Raw genomic sequence first — 17721 nt, forward strand, 5'->3', positions numbered from 1 at the left:
CGACCAGGAACCGTCAATCTGTCCGCGACTGTCCGTCCTGCACGTCCGTTTGGCCCGGCGCGCGCCGTGGGGCAGCCGGAGCTGCCGCTGTCGGGCGGCGGACGCGGGGCGGCGCTGACCTCGGGCTGCGGGGCGCTCGGGCGGCGGCGTGTGCGGCGCGGGGCGCGAGCTGGCCCGGGCTGGCCGCGGTGGCGCGCAGGGGGTGTAGGAGCGCTGCTCGGGGGCGTGTGGGCAGAGCGCAAGGAGCGCTGCGGCCGCTGGGCCGTGGTCACTCGGCGGCGCGAGACGTGTTTCTGTGCGGAGGGCCCCGCTGTTGCACGCGTGTCCGTGTGCTCTGACGGCCCCGACTGCTTAGAGACTTTTCTCTAGGCCTGGAGCAGAGGCGGGGGGCGAGCTCGCTCTGCGGCTGCTCGCGGGAACCTTTGAGCCGCGTGGAAACGCTGTGATTTCGTGTGCGCGAACCATGAAGGAGTGCCCAAGAGCGATTTCTCTTGAAAGCTCCAAGGATGAGAGTAAGACGTTTCACCTAAAAGTCACTGTTACGTGTTCCTTCGCCCAGTGCAGGAAGATGCTAGGAAGGCGAGGATGACGGTAAGAACGGGAGTCTGTGGCCCGGTCTTTTATGATTCCTTACATTCCATCAGCGTCCGGACTTAACCTGTTTGCGTCGACTTAGATGACCTGTTTATACTGTCAGTCCCCTCGTTTGACTGTTTGGTAGTCGTTGAGACAGAGAGAGAACATGACAAGGAAGAAGGTCAGAGGGAGACGCACACTGACTCCCCACCGCGTGGGGAGCCCGATGGGGGCTCGATCCCGGCGCTCCAGGATCGTGGCCCGAGCCGAAGGGTGTTGCGGAACCAGCTGAGCCCCAGGCGCGCTGTGTGATGGTTCTTTTAGCAACTAACAGCTTTTGTGATTATATATATTTCAGCATTTCGGTTTTACAATAATACATGTACCTCTGCTTATTTAACGTTAACACATGATGCCCATAAGGAAGTTCTTCATGTTTCAGATAGAATTCGTTAAAGTGAATATTCGGGGCGCCTGGGAAGCTCAGTGGGCTAGAGCCTCTGCCTTCGGCTCAGGGTCCTGGGATCGAGCCCCGAGTTGGGTTCTCTGCTCGGCAGGGAGCCTGCTTCCCCCCCTGCCTGCCTGCCTCTCTGCCTGCTTGTGATCTCTCTGTCACATAAATAAATAAAATCTTAGAAAAATAAATAAAGTGAATATTCAAATAATACCACAGATCCAAGTGTGATGCCTTATTTGTATTACTGACAGAGTTAGAAAAATTGGTAGTAATCTGTTATGTTGATTACTTCTAAGTTTTGAATACCAAAAATAACATGAATGTAAGCATTTAGTTGTTTGGCTTTCTTGCTTTCTTTCTTTCTTTCTTTCTTTTTTTCTTTTTAAGACTTTATTTATTTATTTGTCAGAGGGAGAGAGAGAGCACGCACATGGGCGCACACAAGCAGACAGAGTGGCAGGCAGAGGCGGAGAGGGAAGCAGGCCCCCCGCCAAGCAAGGAGCCCGATATGGGACTCCATCCCGGGACCCTGGGATCATGACCTGAGCCAAAGGCAGTGGCTTAACCCACTGAACCACCCAGGAGTCCCAGTTGTTTGGCTTTCTTGAGACTGAAGCCAAACTTGGTAAAAATCTGCCTTGAAGTATAAATTGATAATATCTTTTAGAAGGAGATATTTTAAAATATTTCTGTAATTTTTACTATTCTCCTATCTTCCTCCTATAACTTGCCCTTTCTTTAGATTCTGTGACTGTGTTTCACAAGGTCTCATTTTCTTTATTCTCCTTCACTTTTTTGGTAGTCACTCATAGTAATGACAAAATATAAAAGCCCTATCTTGTAGCATTTATTTCTTCCATTATTCTGTTGAGTTTGAACATGTTTTCTTGTTCTGCTATGTAATTCTTTGCTTTGTTCATATCTTTGTTCTTTTTAAAATACAGTTTCTCGGGCACCTGGGTGGCTCAGTGGGTGAAGCCGCTGCCTTCGGCTCAGGTCATGATCTCAGGGTCCTGGGATCGAGCCCCGTATCGGGCTCTCTGCTCAGCGGGGAGCCTGCTTCCTCCTCTCTCTCTGCCTGCCTCTCTGCCTGCTTGTGATCTCTCTCTCTGTCAAACGAATAAATAAAATATTTTTTAAAAAATTTTTAAATACAGTTTCTCATTGTTGTTATTTTTTAAAAAGCTGTATCCCAGTGGGGAGCCAGGGTGGCTCAGTTGGGTTAAGTGTCTGACTCTTGGATTCAGCTCGGGTCATGATATTGGGGTCTTGAGATAGAGTCCTGCGCTGGGGTACCTGCTGAGCAGAGTCTGCTTCTTTTCCTTCCCCCTCAGCCTGCCCAGCCTCTGCTTGTGCTTGCTCGTGCTCTTTCTTCCAAATAAATAAATAAATCTTTAAAAAAAAAGGTAATATCTCAGTGGTTTCCTTTACATATATTTTTGTTACCTTCCTCCCAGAAAAATATACTCCTGTCTAGAGAAGAATTTAAAATTAACCGGGAAGGAAAAAATGAAACAAGATGGGATCAGGAGGGAGACAAACCATAAAAGACTCTTAATCTCACAAAACAAATTGAGTATTGCTGGGGGGAGGCGAGGAGGGAGAAGGTGGTGGGATTATGGATATTGAGGAGGGTATCTGCTGTGGTGAATGCTGTGAAGTGTGTAAGCCTGACAATTCACAGACCTGTACCCCTGGGACAAATAATACATTATATCTTAATAAAAATAATTAATAAATAGCATGCACACACACACACACACACACATAATTGGGGGCGGGGAGATGAAGGTAACCAGGCAGATTTTCAAAAGAAGCCAATGAAATATATTTTCTGGATATGAACAGTTTATTTTTATGATGAAAAAAGTAGAGTCATTTACATTTAAAGACTCAGTCGTACTTGTTTTGACAGTACATGTGCTAAAATTAGAATGATACAGGGAAGATTAGCATGGCCCCTGGGCTAGGAAGACAGACAAATTTTTGAAGGTTCCTAAAGAAATAAATAAAGGCTCAGTGAATAATAGTTTAGCTTTCAATTTAGACACTGCTGTGGATAGAATAGTTAACTGGAAAACAGTATTGAGAAAATTACCTGGAAAACAGTATTGAGAAAATTACCTAGAATGTAGCACAGCCAGAGATGTCAAATAGGGTAAAAAGAATTACAGTAGATAAAGGATGATTGTGAGTCTAATATGTCCCAGTTGGAGTCCTGAAGAATAATTGAGGAAACCTAATTGAAGGGTAATAGTCCCAAATTGAATATTCATGATGGACACGTTCTAAGAAGGGCCGATAAAGCTATGTCTATATTAAGGCACATTAAGTGAATTTCTAGACTATCGAAGACAAAAATATATATAAAACAATGAGAATTAGAGGAGCAACAGTTAAATATCCGCCTCCAACCATCAATTAAAGAAAGGTTAGGGAACAAAAGAGTTATGTCTTTGAATGCTGAGAATAAATAATTGTCGGTTCTGAACAGGGCTTCCCCTGCTGACAAGTTTTAGCAGACTGGATTGCAGATGTAGCAAGGATATTGTTTCCAAATACTTTGCTGGGAATTGTAAAAAAAACAGTCACTTTTGTAAAAACAATGAAGGATAAAACGGTTTCAAGAACACAGGAGACATATGAGGCATTTGAAGGCGTACAAAGACAAATAGAAGAAAAAAATTATAGAAAAGTGCAGTTAGAAGCAGCACATGTGAAAACAGTGGGGAAGAAGGAACAAGATGGAAATGAACAAAGTTCAAAAGGATGGGCAATGTGTGATAGAATGGGAAGAGGGAAGAAGTAAAAGTATGCGTGATTGGCATCTTCAAATAGAAAGGCCGAACTTTTTATTAGCTGAATGTAAAGACATTGTTAAAATGATAAAAAATTTCTGGGTCCCTGGGTGGCTCAGTTGTTTAGACATCTGCCTTTGGCTCAGGTCATGATCCCAGAGTCCTGGGATGGAGCCTCACATCAGGCTCTCTGCTCGATGGGGAGTTTGCTTCTCCCCTCTCTCTCGGCCCCTTCCTCCTGCGCCTGCTTGTGTCTGTCTTACACTTGTGTGTTCTCTCTCTCTCTCTCTCAAATAAAGAAAATCTTTTTAAAAGATAAAAATAAATTTAAAAATAATAGAAAATTTCAATAAATAGATTGAGAGGGCTTGTTAGATCTCATTTAATATTGTTATAGATTATGTGTCATGGAAACAACTGCAGTGTTAGACTTGATCAGTGAACCTTATAATCTCCTTTGTGATCCAGGTCAAAGGATCAAGTTACCTCTGGGAGGATAAACTTCAGCGTGTTCTTGTCAAAATTCAGAACCAAAATAGCAATTTTCTTAATGCCCTCAAGTCGGACAGCTCATCTGTATTAAAAGGACCAACTTTTTTGAACACTTGAATTTGGAGTATATTATGTTCATTCTTCAGCAAACTGTGGAAGACAACCTTCATTCTTTCTGTTAGCCAACCAGGAGAAGAATGGGAAGGCTAAAGCAAATATTATAGTAAGGGTTGGAAAATGTCATTTAAAGGTGATACAGTGGATAAAGATGTAATACAGTGAAAACAGTCAGCAGTCCTATAAGTGAGTGATGAGGCAAGAGCAGGGAGAGTGTGCTAATCTAATCGCTACTGATAGAAAGCAAGTATCGAAAACTACGTGATCGGTTTTTGAATTTCGAGAAGTATACATTTTCTAGAATTTTAAATTTAACTGATAAAATAAGTATATTCCACACAGTGTAAAAAAAAAGTTTAGGCTATGAAAAGTCCCAAGTGAAACAAAAATGTTCCTGTGTGTCAGGCTACTAGGGTTGCCGTAACAACAAATCATAGACCAGATGGGTTAAAAACCATCTCTGTTCTGGAGTTTAGAAGTCCAAGATCATTTTGTTGTCAGGGTGGGTTTCTGGTGAAGACTCTCTTCCTGGCTTAGACATAGTCATTTTCTTGATGTGTCCTCTTGTGACCTCTTCTCTGTGAATGCAGAAGAAGGAGAGCTCTGGGCTCTCTTCCTCTGACAGGGACCCCATTTTCCTAGATTTGGGCCTCACCTTTCTAACTTCCTTTATGCTGAAGTAGAGGTCTCCTTCAAGGGCCTGTCTCCAGACTCAACCACGTTTAGGGGGTGAGGGTTAGGGCTTTAGCATTCGAATTTTGGGGCACATACTTCAGTCCGTAACAGATGGAGTTTCACAAAAATGGAACTTGCAGTAAACTACCATAAAGAATAAAAACAAACCGTATTCTCTGGTCAGGATGGAGAAAGACTAGAAATTAATAAAAGCAGACAACAAAAAGACCTAATGGTTTGGAAATGAAACGGAAGGTTTTATGTAGCAAGTGTAGCCCGGAAGCAGACAGAAGGGAGGGAAGACAGATAAATAGAATAAGTAGTGCTAAAGGACAGATCATTCCAAATACAGGAGAAGTTAAAAGAAAGTTGGAATAATTCGGTTTTTTGCTTAATTATATGCAAATAAGGGGCTCCTGTCTGGCTCAATTAGTGGAGCTTAGGGCAGTTAGTTCAAACCCCCTCACATTGGGTGTGGAGATTACTTAAAAATAAAATCTTAATAAATGTGAAAACATGGGTAAGCATAATTTTTTTTTTTTTTTTAAAGTTAATTTACTGGGACGCCTGGGTGGCTCAGTAGGTTAAGCCTCTGCCTTTGGCTCAGGTCATGATCTCAGGGTCCTGGGATCTAGCCCCGGGCTCTCTGCTCAGCGGGGAGCCTGTTTCCCCCTCGCTGCCTGCCTCTCTGCCTGCTTGTGATCTCTATCTCTGTCAAATAAATAAATAAAATCTTTTAAAAAATAAAAATAAAAAGATAAAGATAATTTACTAAATCTGATTCCAGAAATCACAGAAAATTTTAGCTTTATGATCATTGAAAATTAATAATAGAGAATTCTCTCGAAGTTAATACTATTGCCCAGAAATCCTGTTCCTGGCTCTGGTTTCATTCTGTAAATCCTTGAGGAAACCAATAATTCCAAAATTATTGAGACATTTGCGGAGCCTAAGAATGAGAAGAAAGCAAGCATAGTATTCTGAAGCCTTACAAAGATACACAGAAAGGGAGACAACACGATAATCTTCCCTGAGCTCGTGCTCAGCTGCTTCTGAGTATGGGCAAGTTTTGCTTCAGCTTACTTTTGAATATGTGCACAAAGAGGACTACACACACTCCTGTTAGGTTTGTTGAATTCAAGGTATATTACTGTGTTATTTCCACTGTTCAAGAATGAAAATCTGTAATTTTTAATGATTAAAATGTATCCTTTGTAATAAATAGCCATATAGTTCTGTAAGGGCTTCATTTTAGTTTCAGGGTTACAAGTCAGTCCTTGAAAGTATTGAGTCTTTAAATGTCAAAGCAAAGGTTGTTTATTTTTTGTTTTTTGTTTTTTTACCTATTTTGACAAAAATATGCTTATTTCAACGTAATTTGGCAAGATAGAAATAGATTTGCTTTATATTTCATGGAAACAAGTTTATAGGTATCTTTTATTTTTATAGAATGGTGTGGTAGCCCTGTGCTTAAGGCATTTATGGCATTAACAATTGGTAGCCAAGGCTGGCAGTCTTTAACTGCAGTTACAATTTTCTTAGTTAAAAAATATGAAGCTGTGCGGTATAAGGGGACAGCACAGTGATCCTTTCGGTGATGGGAGCATTCTGTATCTTGACTGTAGTGGTAATACATGCACCTGCACAGGTGATAAAATGCTATAGAAGTGAACACATATACATACACACACACACACACACACACACACACACACACGAATACATGTAGAACTGGGAAAATCTGAATAAGGTCAGTGGATTATGTTAATATCAATATCCTGGTTGTGGTAACTATACTTTGGAAAGGTGTTATTGGGGGGACTTGGGTAAAGGGTATACCGGATCTCTGTTATTTCTCACAACTGCAGGTGAACCTACAATTATCTCAAAATGTTTATTTAAAGGAGGGACGCCTAGGTGGCTCAGTTAAGCATTTGCCTTCAGCTCAGGTCGTGGTCCTGGGGTCTTGGGACTGAGCCCAGTGTCAGGCTGCCTGCTCAGTGGGGAGTCTGCTTTTCCCTCTCCCTGTGCCCCTAGCCCCGACTCATGATCGTGCCCACGTACACAAACACACACACACACTCTTTCTCTCTTTCTCTCTCAAATAAATAAAATCTTTTTCAAAAGTTGTTTATTTAAAGGAAAAAAGGCACTATGTATGGTTGGTTGTTTTTTCCTAGAAATGTGAGGGAGTATAATAACATCAGTAGCTAAAAAAACAGAAAAACTGATACTCCCTCGATGAGTAAAGTGAGTATGTAGAAGTGTGGAATACGTGTAGACGTGTAAATGAGCACATGGAGTTGTGTTTGCGCGTGTGCGGCTAGATAAGGAGCAGCCAGAGCGCTCTCGCTGCGGTGGAGATGAAGCAGGTGGGCTCTGTCGTGTGTTAATGTTACTGGGGGACATGAGGGAATAAACTTGGAAAGGAGAAACTAGAAGGATAAAAATAGGAAAAGTTATTAAGATTATTGTTATTTGTAAGTGATGCTGCATACATTGATCATCAGAATCAGTGAGAAGGCTTATCGGAGAGTTCAGTGAGGTGATTGCCAGTAGAGTAATAAATGAGAAGTGAGTAGCACCTAGAAAGAAGCAACGCGCGGGGCTTGACGTGTGTGAGGAAAGCTGCAACATGCCGCTGAGTCTTGAACCAGTGGAAGTGTGTTTGAGTAGGATCATCGTGAAGAGGTCAGTTCTCCCAGAATTCATCTGTGAGTTGTTAATATGGTAAAATATGCATAACGTCAGATTGACCTTTTAAACCAGTTTTGCATAAGCAGTTCTATGGCAGTAAGTACGTCCCATTGCCATGAAGCCTTCGTCACCGTCTATCTCCAGAACATTTTCGTCCCCCCCCCCCCGCCCCCCGCCGAGATTCTGTCCTCCATTAGTGAAAACCTTTCCCTGCGGCCCACGGCAACTGCTTTCTACTCTGGTCTCTAATTTTACTCCTCCAGGTGCTGCAGAAATGGAATCGTACAGTGTCTTTCTTTCTTTCTTTCTTTCTTTTTTTTTTTTTTAAAGATTTTATTTATTTATTTGACAGAGAGAGATCACAAGTAGGTAGAGAGGCAGGCAGAGAGAGAGAAAGGGAAACAGGCTCCCTGCTGAGCAGAGAGCCCGATGCGGGACTCGATCCCAGGACCCTGAGATCATGACCTGAGCCGAAGGCAGCGGCTTCACCCACTGAGCCACCCAGGCACCCCATACAGTGTCTTTCTGCGACTGGCTTATGATTTCCTTTGAGCTTAATGTCGTCATGGTTCATCCATGTTGTATAGCATATGTCAAAATTTCCTTCCATGTAAGGCTGAACAATTGTATGATACGCCACAATTTCTTTATCATTCACCTGCCAGTGGACATCGATGGAATGGCTGCCACCTTTTGGCTCTTTGTGTATAGTAGAGCTGTGAACATCAGTGTAGAAATATTTATCTGCACAAGCCCCTCCCTTTATTCCTTCGGGGTATTCGTAAATTCAACCGTGAAAATTAAAGTTTTTTACATATATGTGTATATATATGTTTTATATATATATATGCACACACATGTACTAGATAAGTTGCTTGTAACGTTTATGTGGCAAAATAAGAGTAGCAGTGACGTTTCTGAAAGGAACAGTAACAGCAATCAGTCTTCTTTTTTATTTTAAGATTTTTATTTATTTATTTGACAGAGAGAGATCACAAGTAGGCAGAGAGAGAGGAGGAAGCAGGCTTCCTGCTGAGCAGAGAGCCCAATGCGGGCCTCGATCCCAGGACCCTGAGATCATGACCCGAGCCAAAGGCAGAGGCTTAACCCACTGAGCCACCCAGGCGCCCCAAGCAATCAGTCTTATTAGAAAATAAAACAAAGTTAAAATTATTAGAGCATTATGGTAGTGGTGAATGTAGAGACAGAAATTCAGTGACACAGAACGAAAGCTCTAGCAACAGACCCGTGTATATACAAGAATTTAATGTATGAAAAATGTAGCATTTCTTGTCACAGGACAAATGACAAAATGATTCAGTAAATTCTTTTGGAACTGGGTAGTTGTCTAGGAGATTTTATACATACACAGGTACACATCTATATTAAACTTCAGGAGTGTGTGGTCTTTCATCTTTTTCTCACTGATACTTTACCTTTTTTATTTTTAAACTCTTTAGAGTTATTTATTTTTAATTATTTATTTTTTTAAAAAGATTATATTTATTTATTTGACAGAGAGAGATCACAAGTAGGCAGAGGCATGCAGAGAGAGAGGAGGAAGCATTCTCCCTGCTGAGCAGAGAGCCCGATGTGGGGCTTGATCCCAGGACCCTGGGATCATGACCTGAGCCGAAGGCAGAGGCTTTAACACACTGAGCCACCCAGGCGCCCTGTGTTTATTTCTTTTTGAGAGAGAGAGAGCACACAAGCACAAGCAGGCTCCCCTCTGAGCCAGGAGCCCGACGTCACACTCGATCTCAGGACCCCATGATCATGACCTGAGCTGAAGGAAGACGCTTAGCCAACTGAGCCACCCAGGGCCCCCTGAAGATTTATTTATTTGTATTTGAGAGAGAGAGTGGGGAAAGGGCAGCAGGAGAGGGAAGGAAGAGAATCCCAATCAGATTCCCCAATCAGTGAGGAACCCAACTCAGGACTCGATCTCCTGACCCTGAGATTATGACCTGAGCTAAAACCAGGAGTTGGATGCTTAATCGACTAAGATCCCCCTGAAATCCCTCTCTGCTGTATTTCCTTGGAGAATAGAAAGTTGTCGTTTTTAACATTTGAAAACAATAAAGCTTCTTTGATTCTACGTTGTCTTCTAGCTCTGACTCCCATTTCTCTCTTTCCCTGTGTTTCTTCACGTGGTCTTACATTTTTCTTCTTAGATTCTCTTGAGCTTTTAAGCCCATCCCAACGGGGTTTTTGCTCTCACTTTACAGAGTGCTGTTGCGGGGTTCCTGGCAACCTCCCCCCCCACCCCACCCCCCCGTGCCACCTCCCGCTGATCCACCCATGCCCTTGGTTCTGTTTGCTCGGTCAGCAGCGGTTGGCAGTTGGCTCTTACAAAGATGGGTTCCTCACCCCACGTCCCCGTTATTACCTTCTGGCTCCTTAGTCTTTGCTGGCTCTTCCTTATTTCATGATGTGGCCCTGCCCCCGTGTTTGTTGGAGTCCTCCTCTCTGCCTTTCCATCCCCCTCCCTCGGCTGTGTCAGCCAGCCTCAAGGCTTTAAATGTCTGTGTGCTGTTGTCTTTGAGATTTTGAAACTTCACGCTCACACTTCTCTGTTTGATGTTCAGAAGGCTTTTCAGTCACACCATGTCCAAAACAGAGCACAAGTTGGGCGTGGGGGTGGGGCAGAGAGAGAAGCAGACTTCTTGCTGAGCAGGGAGCCCAATATCTGGCTCTCTCCCAGGACCCCAGGATCATGGCCGGAGCCCAAGGCAGACACTTAACCGACAGAGCCAGCCAGGTATCCAGATCTGTGGTTTTCCTTATTGTCTTTTTCGTCTATTAAAATACAAGCCATGCAAAAGCAGGAATTTTTTTTTTTTAAGATTTTATTTATTTATTTATTTGTGAGAGAGAGCGAGCGAGCGGGCATGCAAGCGCACAAGCAGAGGTGGAGAGAGAAGCAGGCTCCCTGCCGAGCAAGGAGCCCACTGCGGTACTCGATCCCAGGACCCTGGAATCATGATCTGAGCCGAAGGCAGCGGCTTAACCACTGAGCCACCCAGGTGTCCCAAGCAGGAATTATTTTTATTAACATATAATGTATTATTTTCCCCAGGGGTACAGGTCTGTGGATCACCAGTCTTACACATTTCTCAGCACTCACCATAGCACACACCCTCCCCAATGTCCGTCACCCCGCATTCGCTCCCACCTCCCTCGTCTCCAGCAACCCTCAGTTGGTTTCCCGAGGTTAAGAGTCTCTTATGGTTTGTCTCCCTCCCAGGTCCCATCTTGGTTCATTTTCCCCCCCCTTCCCCTCCCTACCCCCCACAGCCCCCCACTCTGCCTTTCAGAGGAATTTTTGTGTTTATTCTTTGCTATATCTCCAATGCTGAGTAGGAACTCCATGTATATTTGTTGAAAGAAGAATCAGGTCACATACCTCTTTGCATAAGACCTTCCAATGGCTTCCCATCTTTTGGACTAACAAAAATGTGTCCAGTCTGCCTCTCTAGCTCCTGCCCGGCCTCACTTCCTTGATTACACCAGAGGAGGTCTTGCCTCGGGGCCTTTGCTCTCACTGTTTCTTCTTTGGGATAATATTCTTTTCTCAGGTGTCTGTACATTCCTCCTTCACCTCCTTTGCGTTGGGTTTCTGTGCCGATGTGGTCTTCTCAGTCAGGACGTCCCTAACAACCTTTGTTAACACTGTGAATGCGCTCCAGCCATAGTTTCTCCTCCTCTCCCACACTCTGCAGCTTGTGCGTAGCACATCTCGCTTTCGAGATGTGCAATAGTTGACTCACCTTTGTACTGTCTCTACCCTGTTGGCGTATTAGAGTGAATGCTCCATGGTAAAAGGGATTTTGTCACTGCTGTTGTTCTTTGTGCTTAAACAGTAGGTACTTACTACTTTCTGAAAAAATAAGTTCTTGATTAAGCAAGAATTCAAGACTGTAAAGTAAGTAAAATCAGTGTTCGTGACTATCATCAGTGTAGAGTTAGAAAATCTAACAGGGGCGCCTGGGTGGCTCAGTGGGTTAAAGCCTCTGCCTTCAGCTCAGGTCATGATCTCAGGGTCCTGGGATCAAGCCCCACATCGGGCTCTCTCCTCATTGGGGAGCCTGCTTCTCCTCTCTCTCTCTGCCTACCCGTCATCTTTGTCTGTCAAATAAATAAATAAAATCTTTAAAACAAAAAAGAAAGAAAAGAAAATCTAACAAAAAATTGATTCATGAGGGGCACCTGGGTGCCTCAGTGGGTTAAGCCTCTGCCTTTGGCTCAGGTCATGATCCCAGGGTCCTGGGATCAAGCCCCACATTGGGCTCTGCTCAGTGGGAAGCCTGCTTCCCCCCTCTCTCTGCTTACCTCTCTGCCTACTTGTGATCTGTCTCTGTGTCAAATAAATAAATAGATAAAATCTTAAAAAGAAAAAACAAACAAACCAAATTTATTCATGAAAGCAATGTTATTTGTGAAATATTTAGAACTAAACTTGAGAGCAACTGTTTGGGGTCTATTTTGAATAAAATTATAAATATCTGGTAACACCAGAAAATTTTACTAAATTAATTCGATTCATTATTATGGTATTAATGTTGGTGTTTAGATTTTTTTCCCCCTACTGTAATATACAAAATTAAAGTCATTTGGACATTCTTGAAATTTCAAATGCATCTCAAGACCACCTGGAAGTTTACCTAATGCAGAACTAATCAGGAGTCCTTATACAGATGTTCTAAAGGTAGTGGTTTGGGATATACAAGTCTGTGAATATACTAAAAACCATTGAATTTGTGCTTTAAAAGAGGAAATTTTAGGTATAACTGAATTATACCTCAATAATGTTATAAATAAAATAGCCAAGGAATTTCTGCAGGAGTACAAAGAAAAATCAGTCTTTCCAAGTATTAAAACTTGGTATGAAGTTATAGGATCAGTCTGTTGTATTAGTGGCTCAGTAGTAAACATAACTGTGAGTGACACAAAATGGAGAGCTTAAAGGAAGATTCAAATATGAGTAAATTAGATGCTGAATGTATTTCAAGTAAAGGAACATGAAGTGAGTAATGGAAAAACTCCTTTTGAGATAAAAAGCTGACCTACTCACAGATTATTTTCACAATCTAAAGTAGATCAATAATTTAAAAAGAAAAAAACAATTCATGGAAAATGTGGTGAAGATTGTTGTCTTCAGGAGGGTTTGACCTTTGCAGGCGCGCCGTGGGAGCAGCTGGAGAGCTGGAGAGACTGTTCTGTTGGCGGGAAGGGTTGAGAGCTCTGACCGGAGTGAGACTGGGTTTGAGCCCGTCAGTCGCCTACTGGCGGGGACCGTGGGCTGGCAGCGCCTCGACGTCTCAGTTAATCTAATATTATATCATGATTTGGAAGAAAAACCGAATTATCTATGTATGTCTTTGTTGTTTTTCTTCCTTTTTTTAAAGTTTATACAGCTTTTTTTTTTTTTTTTTTTTAGCATATAATGTTTGTTTCAGGGGTACAGGTCTGTGATTCATCAGTCTTATACAATACACAGCACTGACCATAGCACGTACCTTCCCCAGTTTCCACCACCCAGCCACTGCATCCCTCCCAGCGCCACCACTCCAGCAACCCTCAGTTTATTTCCTGAGATTCGGAGCCTCTTATGGTTTGTCTCCCTCTCTGGTTTCTCTTGTTTCGTTTTTCCCTCCCTGCCCCTGTGATCCTCTGCCTTGTTTCTCAGATTCCTCAAATCAGGGAGATCATATGATAATTGTCTTTCTCTGATTGACTTTTTCACTTAGCAGAATACCATCTAGTTCCATCCACGTCATTGCAAATGGCAAGATTTCTTTTCCTTTTTTTTTGTGGCTGCATAATATTCCATTATCTATATAATGGAATATTACATATATGTATATCACATCTTCATTATCCATTCATCTGTCAGTGGACGTCTGGACTCTTTCCGTAGTTTGGCTATTGTAGACATTGCTGCTATAAACATTGGGGGGTGCGGGTGCCCCTTCAGATCTCTACATTTGTATCTTTAGGGTAAATGCCCAGTACTGCAGTTGCTGGGTTGTATGGTGGCTCTATTTTTAACTTTTTGAGGAACCTCTGTCCTGTTTTCCAGAGTGGCTGCACCAGTTTGCATTCCCAGCATCAGTGTAGGAGGGTTCCCCTTTCTCCGCATCCTCGCCAACATTTGTCATTTCCCGACTTACTAATTTTAGCTATTCTGACTGATGTGAGGTGGTATCTCATTACAGTTTTGATTTGTATTTACCTAATGTCAAGGGATGTGGAGCGCTTTTTCATGTGTCTGTTGGCCATTTGGATGTCTTTGCGGAAATGTCTGTTCATGTCTTCTGCCCATTTCATGATTGGATTATTTTGTTTCTTGGGTGTTAAATTTGGTAAGTTCTCTTTAGATTTTGGATACTAGCACTTTATCTGGTATGTCATTGCTTCTCCCATTCTGCCAGTTGTCTTTTGGTTTTATTGACTGTTTCCTTTGCTGTGCAGAATCTTCGTATGTTGATCAAGTTCCAATAGTTCATTCTTCCCCTTGCTTCCCTTGCCTTTGGTGGTGTGTCTAAGAAGGTGGCTGTGGCTGAGGTCGAAGAGGTTATTGAGGCTGAGGTCAAAGAGGTTGCTGCCTGTGTTCTCACGGATTTTGATGGATTCCTGTCTCACATTGAGGTCTTTCATCATTTTGAGTCTGTGTTTGTATGTGGTGTAAGGAAATGCTCCAGTTTCATTCTTCTGCATGTGGCTGTCCAATTTTCAAAGAGACTGTCTTTTTTTTCCATTGGATAGTCTTTCCTGCTTTGTCAAAGATTAGCCGACCATAGAGTTGAGGGTCCATTTCTGAGTGCTCTGTTCTGTTTCATTGATCTATGTGTCTGTTTTTAGTACCATACTGTGTTCATAATTACAGCTTTGTAATAGAGCTCGAAGTCTATTGAATTGTGATGCCACCAGCTTTGCTTTTCTTTTTCAACATTCCTCTGGCTGTTCGGGGTCTTTACTGGTTCCATACAAATTCTGGGATTATTTGTTCCATTTCTGTGAAAAACATTGATGGTATTTTGATAGGAATTGCATTAAATGTGTAGGTTGCTTTAGGTAGCATAGACATCTTAGCAATATTTATTCCTGCAATCTGTGAGCATGAAATGTTTTTCCATTTCTTTATGTCTTCCTCAATTTCTTTCAAAGGTACTTTATAGTTTTCTTTATATATTTATATATAAATATACTTTATATATTTGCCTCTTTGGTTAGATTTATTCCTAGGTATCTTTTGGTTTTGGTTGCAATTTTAAGTGGAATTGACTCCTTAATTTCTCTTTATTCTGTCTTGTTGTTGGTGTATAGAAATGAAACTGATTTCTGAGCATTGATTTTATATCCTGAATTCCTGTTCTAGCAGTTTTGGCCTGGAGTCTTTTGGGTTTTCCACATAAAGTGTTAAATCATCTGCAAAGAGTGAAAGTTTGACTTCTTCTCTCCCAATTCTGATGTCTTTTATTTCTTTTTGTTTTCTGATTGCTGAGGCTAGGACTTCTAGTACTATGTTGAACAGCAGTGGTGATAATGGACATCCCTGCTGTGCTCCTGACCTTAGGGGGAAAGCTCTCAGTTGTTCCCCATTGAGAATGATATTTGCTGTGGGTTTTTCATAGATGGCTTTGATGATATTGAGGTATGTATCCTCTGTTCCTACACTCTGAAGAGTTTTTTGATCAAGAAAGGATGCTGTACTTTGTCAAATGCTTTTTCAGCATCTTTTGAGAGGATCATATGGTTCTTGTTCTTTCTTTTATTAGTGTATTGTATCACATTAATTGATTTGCAAGTGTTGAACCAACCTTGCAGCCCAGGAGTAAATCTACCCCTTATTCGTGGTGAATAATCCTTTTAATGTATTTTTGGATCCTATTGGCTAGATTTTGGTGAGTTTTTGCATCCATGTTCATCGGGGATATTGGTCTGTAATTCTCCTTTTTGATGGGGTCTTTGTCTACTTTGGGGATCAGGATAATGCTTGCCTCATAAAATGAGTTTGGGAGTTTTTCTTCCATTTCTATTTTTTGGAACAGTTTCAGAAGAATAGGTATTAATTCTTCCTTAAGTGTTTGGTAGAATTCCCCGGGAAAGCCGTCTGTCCCTGGGCTCTTGTTTGTTGGGAGTTTTTGTTTTTGTTTTTGTTTTTTGTTTTTTAAGATTTTTTAATTTATTGATTTGACAGAGAGAGATGACAAGCAGGCAGAGAGGCAGGCAGAGAGAGAGGAGGAAGCAGGCTCCCCGCTGAGCAGAGAGCCCGATACGGGGCTCGATCCCAAGACCCTGAGATCATGACCCGAGCCGAAGGCAGCGGCCCAACCCACTGAGCCACCCAGGCGCCCCTGTTGGGAGATTTTTGATGACGGCTTCAATTTCCTTGCTGGTTATGGGTCTGCTCACGATTTCTATTTCTTCCTGGTACAGTTTGGATAGTTTATACGTCTCAGAACCGCATCCATTTCTTCCAGATTGTCTTATTTGTTGACATATAGTTGCTCATAATCCTTTTTTTTTTTTGCTCATAATTCTTTCTTATAATTGTTTGCATTTTTTCAGTGGTGGATGTGATCTGCCCTTTTTCATTCATGATTTTATTTATTTGGGTCCTTTCTCTTTTCCTTTTGATAAGTCTGGCCAGGGGTTTATCATCTTATTAATTCTTTCAAAGAACCATCTCCTAGTTTTGTTGATCTGTTCTGTTGTTCTTTTGGTTTTTATTTCATTTATTTCTGCTCTGATCCTTATTATTTCTCTTCTGCTGGGTTTAGGCTTTATTTGCTATTCTTTCTCCAGCTCCTTTGGGTGTATGGTTAGGTTCTGTATTTGAGATCTTTCTTGTTTCTTGAGAAAGACTTGTATTCCTATATCCTTCCCTCCTAGGACCACCTTTGCTGCATCCCAGGGATTTTGAACAGTTGTGTTTTCATTTTCATTTGTTTCCATGAATTTTTAAATTCTTCTTTAATTTCCTGGTTGACCCATTCATTCTTTAGTAGGATGCTTTTTAGCCTTCATGTATTTGAATTCTTTTCCAACTTTCCTCTAGTGATCGAGTTCTAGCTACAGAGCTTTGTGGTTTGAAGATATTCAGGGAATGATTCCAGTCTTTTGGTACCGGTTGAGACCTGATTTGTGCCCAGGATGTGATCTATTCTGGAGAATGTTCCATGTGCACCAGAGAAGAATGTGTATTCTCTTGCTTGGGTGGAATGTTCTGAATATATCAGTGATGTCCATCTAGTCCAGTGTGTCATTTAATGCCCTTATTTCCTTGTTAATTTTTTTCCTTAGATGATCGGTCCAGGGGTGCCTGGGTGGCTCAGTCAGTGAAGCATCTACCTTCAGTTCAGATCATGATCCCAGAGTCCCGGGATCGAGGCCCATATTGGGCTCCCTGCTCAGCAAGGAGTCTGCTTCTCCCTCTACCCCTTCCCCTGCTCATGCTTTCTCTCTCTCTCTCTCAGATAACTAAATAAAATCTTAAAAAAGAAAAAAAGATGATTGGTTCATTTCAGTGAGGGGGTGTTCCGTCCCATGCTATTATTGTGCATGTGTTTCTTTGATTTTGTTATTAATTGGCTTATATAATTGGCTATTCCTATGTTAGGAGCATAAATATTTACTATTGTTAGGTCTTCTTGTTGGACAGACCCTTTAAGTATGATAGAGTGTCCTTCCTCATCTCTTATTGAGTCTTTGGTTTAAAATCCAATTTATCTGATACAAGGATTGGCACCCCACCTTTCTTTTGCATGTCCATTAGCATGGTAAATGATTTTCCACCCCTTCAGTTTAAATCTGGAGTTGTCTTTAGGTATGAAATGAGTCTCTTGCGGACAGCATTATCGATGAGTCTTGCTTTTTTTAAATCCAGTCTGATACCCTGTCTCT

The 17721-nt window shown here is 42.0% G+C and overlaps 1 protein-coding gene and 1 non-coding gene across 2 annotated transcripts in view; both read left to right on the forward strand.

The window, feature by feature from the left end:
* Positions 1-17721, forward strand: part of ASH1L (ASH1 like histone lysine methyltransferase) — a 168684-nt gene that overhangs the window by 32597 nt on the left and 118366 nt on the right. The window lies entirely within an intron of this gene.
* On the forward strand, positions 2933-3039 carry LOC131815376 (U6 spliceosomal RNA). Its single transcript, XR_009347692.1, has one exon. It is a non-coding gene; the product is annotated as a U6 spliceosomal RNA (small nuclear RNA).

Source organism: Mustela lutreola, chromosome 14 (genome assembly GCF_030435805.1).
Source record: "Mustela lutreola isolate mMusLut2 chromosome 14, mMusLut2.pri, whole genome shotgun sequence".
Taxonomy (NCBI): Eukaryota; Metazoa; Chordata; class Mammalia; order Carnivora; family Mustelidae; genus Mustela; species Mustela lutreola.